The sequence below is a fragment of the Eretmochelys imbricata genome, chromosome 25 (genome assembly GCF_965152235.1).
Source record: "Eretmochelys imbricata isolate rEreImb1 chromosome 25, rEreImb1.hap1, whole genome shotgun sequence".
Lineage (NCBI taxonomy): Eukaryota > Metazoa > Chordata > Testudines > Cheloniidae > Eretmochelys > Eretmochelys imbricata.
In genome coordinates, this window is record NC_135596.1 from 14,157,832 (window position 1) to 14,171,191 (window position 13,360).

A 13,360-nucleotide genomic window follows, 5' to 3' on the forward strand; every position below is an offset into this window, starting at 1 on the left:
CTAGATGACCTCCTGAGGTCCCTTCCAACCCTGATGTTCTATGACTGTCCTACCTTGGAGGGGTTGCCCAGGATTGGGAAAGAGGAGAGAGGCTCATGCATTTACACCTTTCGTTTGAGGTTTAACTTCCAATGCAGCTTTGGTTACAAATGAAAATGAGTTTTTTGTTTCTAGGTTGGGTCTTGGGAACCTTTGTCCTGGGTCAAAAAACAGAAGTGGGGAGTGCATTTGGGTAAACTTAAGAACTGCCAGAGCTGATCCATCCTGTTGTAAAGGTCTGGGTAACGCTCCCACACCCCTCTCCCTGCTAGGGCCCCCTGCTTGTCTGTGTCTGCCGAGTAGCAGAAGTACTAACCTGCGCCCAAACCAGCTTTTTGTTGTTGTTCCTGGCTCGTCCAGAGATTTCCAGCCCAATTCTACAGCGCTGAGGGGTGTGGAGAAAGGACTGAACTGGCTGAGGTCTGGCCCTGGCCAGTGCTAAAATTCACCTGAGTGGGGTGGCAGTCTCTGCCCCTGCCTAGCCCTGCACTCGGGATTGAGGAGCAGAGGCGTGGGGGCGACCCTGGCCTGGACCAGTAGGGGGACATAGAATTACGGTGCCTTGAAAGAGGTGGAAGGGTAGCAGAGAGGACTGAAGCTCACACTAGTCCCAATGCTGCCCTAGGGCTCCTCTCCACCTTCTGCAGAAACCAGGAAGTAAACCAAGGTGAGCGTTGGTCCCTTCCCTACCATGGGGGAATATCAGTGTCCTCGGTCAAGTGGGGAAGGGACTGCTGTGTGTGTGGTGGTGGTGGGGGGGGAGCCGAGGCCAGAAGTGGTAAGAGGAGTTGGATTCCCCCCTCAGCTGGCCCATTAGAGGTGACTGACCTGTCTTGCCTTGCAAACTCAGCAGAGCTGAGCAAGTGGAGAGGAAGCAGCAGTGCTGGGCTTCCCTCTGCGCTGCTCCTGGGGTTGATCTCCTCTGCTGGCTCTGGCTGCGTCCAGCAAAGCAGAAAGCTCACTGGAGCAGTGCTTAAACTTCTCCCTGCTTATTAATTGCAATTTATCAAGGCGGTTAGACATGACGGGGAGAGCGTGCGCTGTGGCTGAGGGGAAGCACCCACCTGTCCCGTGGGGGCCTCTGCATCACCTCTGGCTGGATTTGCTGGAGTACTTCGGAAGCATTCATCAGCCAGTGAACTTGGCACTGAGGTGGGGCATTATTAGATTGGGGCAGGAAGAGCAGACTCATGGCCTGGCCTATCTAGGGTCCCTGGGCCATGTACTCTAGCCTGTGTCTGGCAGTGGCCAACGCAGTTGGTGTGTCTCTGTCTAGTGACTCGGGCCCTTAAGTTGTCCTGATCACCCGGGTGGGTTCTGGTAGCCCTGAGTTGTCTCTTTCAGCCACGGGACCCCAGCCATGGAGCAGCGGAGTGTCTTCTCTTCCTGCAGTAAGATGAGGACACCCTGTTCAGGGCGAGCTGGCCTGCTACAGCCCCCTCTCTCCAGGGCTGGGGGTGGGAGATCTGCAGTACCTCCTGGGACCGGCATCGCAACCTGAGAGCTCTAGAAGCAGGCTCAGAAACCCCCACTCCTGCGAGCTTCGGGCTGGTCAGGCTTGGGCCTTGCGCTACGGGCCTGACAGCCATTGGCACATCCTGCTCCAGGCAGCCACTGCCCCTCGCTCTGCAGGGGCTGCATTTTGGCTTGGCTAGCTGGGCTCTGGCCTCTAGTCCTAGCCTCCCGGACTCAACCTTGCACCCGGTGCTTCCTGCCTCCCTGTTCCAGAGGCAGGTGGCTGCCTAGTGCTCTGCCGAAGGGATGGGAGATAGGACTCTTTGCTGTGGCAGTAGCTTGCTTTGTTGGGTCCTGCCCCTCTCTCTCAGCTGTGCTTCTGGGCCAGCTGGCAATGAGTAGAATGAGTAGTGAGAGATGGCGTTGCCGGGGGAGATGTCACCGCAAACCCCCCCCCCCCCCCCCAGCACAGAGCCCCGCAGCCCCAGGCTCTGCCTTGTTTGCTGAATAACTTTAACTGAACTGCATCTCTGTGAGAGCGTCTGCCGTGGCAGGTTGAAGGAGCCGTGTTCTGACTGCACGGCCATGCCCCATCCTACCCTGTGTCATTGGAACAGGAGTGGGGAGCCGGGCCCAGCCCTGTGCATCAGGGCCCAATGCCACTCGGTTTGGGGGCCCTTTCAAATGGGGGGGAGGGGAACTGCCACTTTTATTAATCCTTCATCACCTCTGGGCAGCCCCGCAGGCCAGTAGCAGCCCCATTCATTTCCCCGCTGCTGTTCAAACTTGGCTGCCTGGCCCTGTCATGACTCATGCATTTCTCCGCTGGCTATTTGATCCTTAAATAACATTCAGTAAAGCATATGCACAGCACCCCAGCCCTGCTCTATCCCCTGTGCTCCGGGGTCCCATGTCTCCTCAGCCTGGCAGTTACTTATTGCCCCCCCGCCCAGCCATTATCCCTCAGCCCATCCCCAGAATCCTACTAGAGACAAAAGCACAAGAGCGTAGATTTGGGTGTTTGTCGCAGTCCTGGCCCCCCTACCTCCCAGCTCTGCTGAAGCCCCTCCATCCCAGCCCGTATCTCCTGCTCCCACTATCCCAGTCCTGGGCTCCCCACCCCCAGCTCTATGACTGCCCCTGGTCCTTGCACCCTCTGCTTTGCCAGGCCGCCAAACCCCATGGAGGTTCAGAGGCACAGACATGCCCCAGAGACTGGAATGAAATCAACAAATTCATTTCATTTGTGATCTAAACTTGGAGTCCCTGCCCTGCCCTGCCCTTTCCCTCCCACCACCACCTCCCCGCAGGGCCTCATCTGGGCTCAAGGGACCGGGGCTTCCCTGGAGATACTTTCACAGCCTGAGCGATCACCATCTTTCTGGTACCCAGCCCAACAGCACACGGCCCCAGCAGGCTTTTCTGATGGGTTCTGGATGCTACTTAGGGGATATTGCTGATTTGAATGGTACCTGGTGGCTAACAGCGAGTACTCGCGGGTATTTCTGGGCCAGGGTGGTTACCGATCGGAATGGTGCCTGGTGGGTAACAGCGAGTACTCACCACCCTGACTCCTCCAGTTTTTCCCAAAAGGTCTTTGCACTTCCAGACAAACTCCCCTGAAGGGCCTGGGGCGGCTTCTTCCCCTTCTAGGGTCACCCTCCTCCCTGCCCCAGGAGCGAGCAGTTGTGCCATTAACCCCTTCACTGCTGCAGGCCGGGCTATCCCACCGTGCCCTCTGCCAGGAGGCTCCTGCCCCCCTCTGGATGATCTACCTGAGGACCTGCTGGTGCACAGGGACGGCCGGGGAGCAGCAAAGGGGTTAACGAGAACGACAGGGCTAGGAAATTCCCCTGCCCCCACCCAATTAGAGCCCGGGATCATTCCTGCCACCTAAGCAAGCAGTGGCTGGGCTGTAACTATGGCAACTTACCAGGGCTATGCACCAGTCCGGGAACTGCCCCTGGGACCTCGCCTCACCTGGCCGTTAACTCTTCACGGGCCTAACTCTCAGCAGTGCCCCCTGGGGGCCAGGTGCCCAAATGCCTGTCTCTATTGGCAGCAGCGCTGGTAGCGGGCAGGCCCCCTGAGTTGGGGTGAGTGGCAGCAGGGCCAAGGCCTGGACCCTGGGTGTGGATTCCAGCCAGCACTGTGCTGACGGCCCTCCGCTCGTCTCCAGAACAGGGATCACATAGGCAGCTTCTCCCGCCCTGCCCTGCCAATGACGAGGGAGGGCAGATGCTGCCCTTGGCCCTCCGAGGCCTTGGCATCTGCGCCGAGATAACTGGATGGGGGCCAGATCACTGCAATGAAGGACTTGGCGCGGGGAGCCCCGAACTGGGCCCCAGTTCTCGTCCCTCGTTCCACCACTGCCACTTCCCCACACGACTCTCGCTGCGGGCAAGTGGCTTTTTTTGGTCCAAACTGTCTGTGATTCAATTGTTTGGATTTTTATCAGAACCAGCCCTCCCTATTTTGCATTTTTTTTCCTAGCCAAAATGTTTCAGTTCCTGATTGTGGAAAACTGAAATTTGTGAAATGGGGAGAACGCATCTGCCCTGCCTTCGTTCTGACGCTTTGAGATCTACGCGTGGACAGTGCTAGATAAGAGCAGGCTGCGGCGGTTATAATTATTTGATGTATTTGCTACAGGGGCATGTCAGGCCAAGCCGAAAGGCCGGTGTAACTCCCTTGAATACCGAGCACAGACAAAAGGTTCTGTGGCTGGAAATCTGCAGGGAGGTGGGAGTTTACCCCGCTTCCCTAGCAGCTGTGGTTGCCTTTATGACCAGCCCTAAGTGTGCACTTACCCTTTCCCAGCATGCTCACTGGCCCTTTCAATCTGGGTGACAGGCACAGCTGTTGCCCTTAGGGTGTGCTTTGGTTTCCCTGGTGCAGACAGATTGCAGCTCCCTGCCTTCCTGCTTGTGAGTACTTAGTGTGTTTGTGTTGCTGTCGTCTCCCGCTTTGCAGCCTCTCTCCAGCGCTGTGCAAAGCTGGGGCTGTGTGTGAGGGCTGATTAATGCCTCCTTTTGCCCGGACCCAGCTCTTTGTGTCTCCAGACCCGTACCCCATTGAAACCGATGCCTTAGCAACAAAGGGCACTTGTTCCCCAGAGCTATCTGGGCCCTGAGGTTGCAGAATTGTTTCAAACCACAGCAGGTCTCCTGCAGGGCCCCAATCTTCCTCTGGTGCCTTTCATGGAGTGTTTTTAACAGGGTTGCACTGGTGGGGAGGTGGACAAATACCCTGAGTGGTTTCAGTGGACAAGAGACTGGCTTCTGCGGGAGAGCCATGCCTGCTGGGGTCTCCACTGCGTCCTGGGATGGAGTTGGCTCAAGGGTGCCAGTGAGGGCCATGCGGGTACCAGACTTGGCCGTTCTCTACCTTTCCCCTGCTGGGATCTATCACTCTCACTTAGCAACGGGGGGAGGACAGGGTGATCGTGAGCTAGCGAGCTGGGACAATAGCCCCTTGGTACCTCCACCACCTTTGGTACCACAGCCTTATTTACATGGCCTTATTCTAGGCATAAAGTGGGGAGAAACCAGACTCCCTCGGGGCTCAGGAGATCTGGGTTCAGTCCCTGGCTCTGCTGCAGTATCCCCGTCTGACCTTGAGGAAGCCCCTGCATCTCTCAGGTTCTCCAGCTGTAAAATGGGTTTAACAATCCCTCCTATGCCCATTCTGACTGTGAGCTCTCTGGGACAAGGTCTGTCTCCCCCCACGTCTGGGCAGCGCCCTGCACCACGGGGCCCTGATCTGGGACAGGGAGCTGAGAAACTCTTGGAATTCCAATAATGCTGATGTGTAGATGCCACTGCAAAGGGCACACTGTGCAAACCTGCAGGGGGACGGCTGGGCTATGAAAGGGACAGACCTTGCTGCCAGTGAAATCTGCTGGAATGTTGTTCTTGATCGTCCGTACTGAGGCCCCCTTGTGCTGCGTGCTACAAGCAGTCTGTCCCTGCCCCCAAGACCCTTAACAGTTAGGGCCCTGATCTTGCAATGACATTGGCACGTGCTTATCCAGTGTTCGAGTTAGGCACATGCCCAGCGGCCTGTGACACTGGGGCCTGTGTAGCCTCCTGAGGGAAGCCGAGGAGGCTGCATCTTGTGCAGTGGTTAAAAGCCTCCTAGGAAAAGTCTCTCTGACCCGACCGGGGGCTCAGATTTCCTGTGGATCACGGGACTGTGATTTTCTGCTTTGGGTTCTATTTCCCACTGTGGGAAGGAATATTATCTAGTGGGTAAAGCCAGGGACTCGGAGTCTGGACTCCTGGGTTCTCCCCCCAGTGCTGAAGGTGGGGGCTAAGATTTGGCAGAGTGCTTAGAACGGGGGAGACAGGGAATCAGGATTCCTGGGGTCTATCCCAGGCTCTGCTACTGACTTAGCATGTGACCTTGGATGAGTCATGTCCCCTCTGTGCCTCTCCCTCTTCTGTAAAATCTTTCCCCTCCAGCTGAATTTGTTGTCTGAGTGTGCCCAGATTCCCTGCTGGCAGGTGTTGGGGCAGGGTGGGATAAGGTCAGTAAACAGTTCCTGGGGGTCTTTTAGAGGTCGCTGCGGCCTTTGCTCTGTGGCTGGTGTCTTTCAGCAGCCGCCCTCCGCCTGTTGGGTTTGTGCAGGAGATAACCAAGAGGAATCTGATGCAGAAGCGATAACGATGCACCAAAAGCGTCGCCTTCCCAAAGTCAGGCCAAGGACATGTTCTAATCCTGGAGCTAGACCGTGATGATTTAGAAACCGTCTCGGCCCGGGGCCTAAGGGCCTCAAGGGGTTAATCCCCTGCCTCCTCTCACCTGGAGACCCACCTTCAAATCTGGGGGGAAACGGTGTAAGTGAAATGAGTTTGCAGAGTCCCAAGGAACTTTGGCGCATGGCATGAAACCAGCACAGGGTGGTTTCAAATGAAGCGCCAGAACTGAGATAATGGGGAGGCTGCAGGTCGGGAAAATCCGGACAGCCCAAGCCTGGCCCCCGGGTGTCCGAGAGATCAAAGGGCAACCTGGCTGTGGGGCAGTGTCAGTTGCTGGAGTGGGTTCCCTTTACCTCCCTCCACCCTTGCCACGGTGCCTGTTCTGGGAGCTGGCAGGTCCCGGCGGCTGGGAGCAGCCCCGCACCTTTGCAACCCTCTTCCCCCAGCTTCACCTTGTTGCCCTGCCGTTTGTGCAAAACCCTTCTGAGCCCACCTGTGAGGGGGGCAGGGAGGGGAGGGGCATCCCAGCACCCCGGGGACATGGCCCAGAAACAATCGGCTCCTGTGCGGCTGGATGGGGCAGGGGACACATTTTTCAGAGCACTTTAAGCCGCGCCTTACATGAGTCTTTGAAAATTTCCGGCCCATTGCTTGAAGCAAAATGGCAGGTGGGAGCATGGGGGCGGGAAACTGATTGGTTGCTGGGGGGAGGAGTGCAGGGTGGGCAGAACAGACTGCCCTGCAGGGGACTTCGGGGAGAGGGGGAAATTGTTTTTCCGCCTGCCCTGGCGCTTGGAACTGAAGGGGTTAAACTCTGCAACACCCTCAGTCCCCCTCTTACCCCCACCCCAATGGCTTGTAAATTATACTGAGATCAGCAAAGGAAGCGTCCTATGACCCTGAGCCCTGTCCCAGGACTGGGCCCAGAAGCCCTGTGATTCTGGCCTGGGGTTGGGGGTGGTCGCTGTTGGTGAAGGCCGTTAATCTGCTAAACGTTTTGTTATCCACCTCGTTATTCCGAAGGTGAGCTGCGCCTGCACAGCATGATTGATGGGCCCCGTGAAGCTTTAATTCCCCTTCTTGACAGCAGTGAAGGATGAGCGAGGCCTGGAAGTGGAGAACAGCCTGCCCGGCCTTCCTGCTTACCCCCCTGACTGTACCCCGGGGCAGGAGCCCACTGGGAATCTCCCAGGTATTTAACACCTGCCTCTCCTGCAGCGGGGGCTCGTGCATATTACTTGTATCACAGCAGCATCTGGAGGGTCCCAGGGCGCTGCTGAGAGACACAGCAAGAGACAGGCCCTGCCCAAAGAGCTCACAGTCTGAATAGACGAAGGGTGGGAGGGGAAACTGAGGCACAGAATGAGGAAGTGACTTGCCCCACGTTACCCAGCAGGCAATGGCAGTGCCAGGAATAGAACTCAGGTCTCTTCTCCCCATTCCCCTGTCCAGTGCCCCAGCCACTAAGCCTCACTGCCTTGCTTAACATCTCCAGGGGAGATGCTTTTCTTCCAACGGTTGCTTCCAGATTTCACTCTTCTCTGTCCTTCCTGCTGCTCCCACACTTCAGGAGCTGGGGCGTAGCTGGCAGTTGCTCAGAAGTTTTGCTTCGCTGCTGTCCTCAGTGGCATTCGACACCATGATCTACTGCCCTTAGCTGTGGGAGTAGCTCCCTTGGCTGGTAGCAGTAGTAGGTTGTTATCCCGCCACTAGGTGGGGACCCAGCCTGCTGTGCTCACATGCTACTTGGGCTTTGTGGGGTGTGCAAAGCAGCTCCCCACTGCCCCTGGGAATGGGGAGGATTTTTTTGGGGGGGCAGGAGGGATTTCCTTGGCTCCTCCCATATCTCCATTCACCCCCTCAGCTCCTCCCTCCCCCTCTTGCTCATTATCCGGCATTTGCCCTTTGGCCAGGGCAGCAGCCCATCCTGGGACTGCGCCCCGCTTTGGGCGTCGCCCCCTCTCCTCCGCCCAGAGGTGTGGGGGTAGGGGGAGAGCGTAGGTCTCCTCTGGCTCTCCCCAAGCTCCCCCCGCCCCCCAGGCAGGATGGGGGGAGAGGCAGGGGCGCGAGGGGCTGAGATGGAGGGGGGGCCCGCGGGGCAGCAGGCCCATCCAACCCAGCATCCCCCCTCCCGTAGCACCCACCCCCCCCAGCCATGGGGCGCCTCTGGCTCCGATCTCGCCCAGCCCTTCTCCTCGCTGGCGTCCCCGGAGCATCCTCCAGCGAGGCGGGTGCAGCGCTGTACTGTGGGGGGGGGGATTTCCTCCCGATTCCCCCCCCCGCGCCCCTTCGCCTCCTGCAGTGAGACCCCCCCCCCATCTCCCCCCGCTGGCACCACAGAATCGAGTCTCGCTCCGGTCCACGGCTTGGAATATCCCCCCGCCCCCCCCGGCCCCGCTCCTTAGCAGCGTTGCCATGCCGTCCTTTCCAACCCCCCCCGCAGGAAACTCCGCCCCGCCCCGCTCTCATTTCGTTTCCTGGGGAAGCCCTCCACGCTGGGGATGCCCCCCTGCCTGGTCTATTTGGGGAGGGGGAATCCCGCCTGCCGGACCGGAGCCGAGCGCGGGGCTCCGGGGCTGAATTATTGATCGTCCGGCCTCTCGCGGCCTTTCCTCCCGGGGGGGGGGGGGGGGGTCTGCCGGCTGCCATGGCAACAGGGCATCTCTGCTGCGGCGGGCCCGGAGCCAGCGCGGGGGCGGGGGCGCCCGGGGAGCGCCAGGCTCGCGCCAGGCTCGCCGGCCGTCCGGCGCCGGGGCGGCCAGGAATCCTCGCCCGGGCTTCCCCGTGCGGCGCGCAGGCGGCTGCTGATGTCACGGAGCCTGGGGGGGGGGTGCCTGGGGGGGGGCGTTCCTGGAATGCAGGGAGCCGTGCTCGGAATGACGAGGAGAGGGAGAGAAAATAGCCCCCCCCCACACACACACACGCACGCACGCATTCCCTGCAGCTGGGGGCTGGGAGGCAGGACAAAGGCATGGGGGGAGGGTGGGGTCCTTTCTTTCCCAGGGGAGCTGGGGTGCAGTGGGTGGGAGCCGACCAGCATGCCCAGGGCGCAGGAGGGGTGCAGGAAGTGTGTGTGTGGAGGGGGGATTGTTGGGTCTCGGAGGGGGGGCTCACGCTGGATACACAGAAATGAGGGGCTGGGAGCTTGAGTCCTGGTCTCTGCACTTGGTGGGTGGGTCCGGGCCTTTGTGCCCCCTGGCCGTGCAGTATTCTGGAGCCCTCCAGGGCCCGGATCACCCTCGGGATCAGCCGCAGCAGTCTCTCGGGAGCTGCCTGCGCCCAAGGGCGCCTGGCTCAGGGGCCGGGTACTGACTGTTTATTAGGAGGCTGAATCTCAGTACAAAGGGTAAATGACACGAAAGGAGGGAAGGGCTCTGTGAGCTGCGACTGGCCTCTAGCACAGGGAGCTGGGGAGCTATTCCCCCATGGCAATCCTTATGCGAGGCCGTGCACCCCCTGGGAATTGCCGGGGAGCTGGTCCCTGGTGCATGTGGTCCTTGCTGTCACCGCTGCTGGAGCACAGATGCTGTCGGCTTCGTTCCTGGCTTTGCCATCCACCTGAGCCAGTCCCGTCCCCTCTCCGTGCCTCAGTTTCCCCTCCCATCCTTTGACTGTTTTGCCTGGAAGCTGTTTGGGGCAGGGCCCGACTCTCGTTGTGTCTCTGCAGCGTGACGGGGCCGCAGCTCTGTGGTGGCCTCTGAGAGCAAAAAGAATACAGTTAATTGCAAACAATGAATGCGAAGGGGCTGGGTGGGTGGATGGAGCCAATCCCCTGACAGGTCAATGGAACTGGCATTAAGAGCAAATTAGAGATGGCTGGAGGAGCAGCCGAGCTGAGGACAGTTCTTTGTCTCTCTCTGAGAGCCTTTTTCTAAGCAGGGCTGGATGAGTCGGAGAGAGAGACACTCTTGGGCCGCTGCGGGGACTTGATACATTCACGATTCACAGGAGCTTTCCTGGCCCTACCCCGCCCTCCAAGAGCAGCAGCTGCTCCTCTTCTGCTCGGGTGTTCCAGCTGAAGGCTTGTGAGGAGACAGTCCTGGGTCCTTGCCTCTGCCCCGTGCAGGGGCGCCCGGATGATGCAGGGCTGGGGTCAGTGACTCGAGACAGATGAGCATGGCCCCTCTGCACAGTGGATCCCTTTTTAATTTTCTGCTAAATAAATAAAGGCCCAATGCAGGGTGAATGGGGTCCAGAGATTCCTAGGCTCCAAGGCCGTTGTCATCTAGTCTGACCTCCAGCCTTTTAACTTCCCCAGCTTCACCAGGGCTCTCTGGGCTAAGAGTGACACAGGGTGGAGCCCAACGGTTTGAATGGGGCAGACACCCTGGAAGAGTTAAATCGTATTTTGGTAGCCTGGCTTCCTATTGCATTGCCACACAGCCAAAGGGCAGATGGACTTCTGCACCAGTTCTGGCCAGGCTGGGCGGACTGGAGGAGTAAATCCATTGCTGATATTAATTCCTACTGCAGCCAGGAATAAAACCGGCTGGTGTTAATTCTGCAGCCAATGACTCAAACAGAGGACAATAGTTCTTTGGGGAACAGCTTGCTAGCAGGGCCTTGTCGCTAAACAGTTAAATTTCAGGCGTTCAGCTAACACTGGGATTTGATCTGCGACAAGATCACAAAAAGCAGATTAAATGACTTTGCCTTGGGCAAATGAGAAAGTGGATCACATGCTAAAGTGAGGACGGAAAGCTGAGAGGAGAGAGGAGGTATGGCTGGTGGGACTTCAAAGGCTGAAACGTTAAAAGGGACCTGGCCTTCCTGCAGATGTGGATTTGCCCAGCCTAAGGTGGACCTAAAGCCAGCAACCATCTAAATATAGATCCAGACAATAGATGCCCCGGCTGCAGATACAGGTACAAATTCCGAGCGTGTGTGTGATTGTGCATGTGTAAGCAGAATAACAATAAGATGTGTGTCACCGCAACCTTTCATCGGAGGGCCCAGGAGAGCTCTTCTGTTGTTGACAAAGTAATATCCCCTTAGGGAAGTAAAATCATCCCCATTTTCCACACGGGGAAACTGAGGCACGGGGCAGTGACTTGCCGAAGATCACGCAGTGAGTCAGTGACAGAGACAGGAATCTGATTTCCTGCCTACTAGGGCCCTAATAACGCTAACTGCAGCAGATGGAGGGATAATGTGGGCAGAGTACACCAGACCTGGGGGGGCGGGGGGGGAGGGGTTGGCTGTAATGATAGGTGCTTGCAGTTCATTATTCAGCCACTAAAGGTGTCTGCATGCCGTACCGAGTTCTAGGCAAGCTATGGTAAACAAAGGCAGTTGAAGCTGGAACACGAGTTGTGTAGAAGCCAAAATCTTTGGCCAGGGCTACACTTGGAAGGCTTTGCCGGCATAGCCATACCAGTACGCTAGGTTAGCAAACGCACTCCTAGTGTGGACGTAGCTTCTTGCCAGGATAGCTTATTCCAGGCCCCATGAAGCACACTTTTGCTGGTGGAGCTTGTGTCTGTACTAGGGGCTCCTGCTGGCCCAGCTCTGTCAGTCAGAGACGCACTCTGACCAACCGAGCTATGGCTGGCCAAAGTCTGTAGTGTAGACATGCCTCGGTGTCTCTAGTTTTCTGCAATCCCCTCCTGCTTAGGAAGGGCTGCGGTTCCGTAGAGGCCCCAACGGGCTGGTGTGTGGCCATGGGGGCTCCCATGGACGGATAGGGTCTGGCTCCCCACCCAGCCCAACAGTTGTCTCTTGGGGAGGGAAGTGAGAATGACTTTCACCCTCTGTGGCTCGGCCCAGGCTGCCCTGGGATGCTCCCAGCCCCCTGGAGACCAGAAGGATATTGACAAACCGGAGGGAGTTCTGAGAAGGGCAAGAAATATGGTGGAGGGGCTGACCTGGGGGGAGGGCAAGGTATAGAACACCTGCACAGGTCCAGCTTGCCTGAGTGGGCCCTGTGGGGGAGGAGATGGGAATGGTCAGACAAGGGTCAGCGCCAAGGGGGAGTGGTGGTCTTCGGTGGTGGGGGCACATGGGATGCACCTGAAAGGGATGTGCAGGCAAAACACCCAGCCCAGGAGATCGGCTGGGCCGGGCTGCAGAACCCTCTCTCTGGGGCCACGCTCTGGGCTACTCAAAGCCAGCAGGCCGGCTGGGCGGCACCATCCTGCAGGAGCTGGGAACAGAGAGGCCCCTTCCAGCTCTGCTCCATTTGCAAAGCACAGGGATTTGCTGCCCCCTCCACCCCTGTGCTGTGTGCAGCCCCCGCTCTCCCCCCGAAGCCACTCGCTCTCTGAGCCGCAGGGCTGGGGGCGAGGCCGGAATTTGGCAGCCGGTCACAGAAACAGTCGGCCCGAGCCAATAACAATAAGGATGCGATGAGAGTGACTCCTTCTTCTAAAAATAACCTCTTCCCCCACCCCACTCTAGCGTGCCCGGCTGGATTTGGGGGAGGCCTCAAGGTCACCATCCAGAGCAGAGAAAGCCCTCCATTTGGGGGAGGGAACTGGGGGGCATCCCCACGCTTCACCCGAAAGATCCCACGCCCTTTCAGCTCCGAACGGGATCCTGACGCTAAACCTGCAGTGGGGTTTTTCAGCCACCCCTGGCTTGAAAGCGGCTCCGACCCAATCGACTTTTGAACGTCTTCCCTTGGCCGCTCACCTGACGAGACCCACAGCCAAGATTGCAAGTGAGCCCCGCATGCTCCTCGGCCCGTTTTGGGCATCGAGCAGGAAGCGGTTTGGCCCCCTGCTCAAAGCAAAGGCCCGGAACTGAGCTCCGTGGCTGGCAGGTAAGCGGGCGGGTGGAATATTGGGCTTAGAGGAATGCCTTTGTCGCTGGTAGCGTTTTATGGGGATCTGTGTGGAGGGAGGGGGCTTGTAAGTGGCATCTACCCCCAAGCTCTTCTGCTTGCTGTGCATTCAGAAGATGGTTTCTGGCTGGCTGGGCAAAGGCAGAAGGAAAATCTCTCCCCTAAGATTGGGTTTGGGGCAGGGTTTGCAGATTAGGCGACAGCAGGTGGCCTGGGCTGGGCTGGAGTTTGAGGGTGGGTTGGATTGGAGGCATCTAATTCTCCCGACAATCAAGAAAAGTGCATCCGATTGTGGGTGGAAAATGCAGATGCCATTTGGATGCTGCCCTGTTTGGCCTCTCTTGTAAGCGTTGCGTTTAAATCCATGATCCAGGGCTTTTCCCAT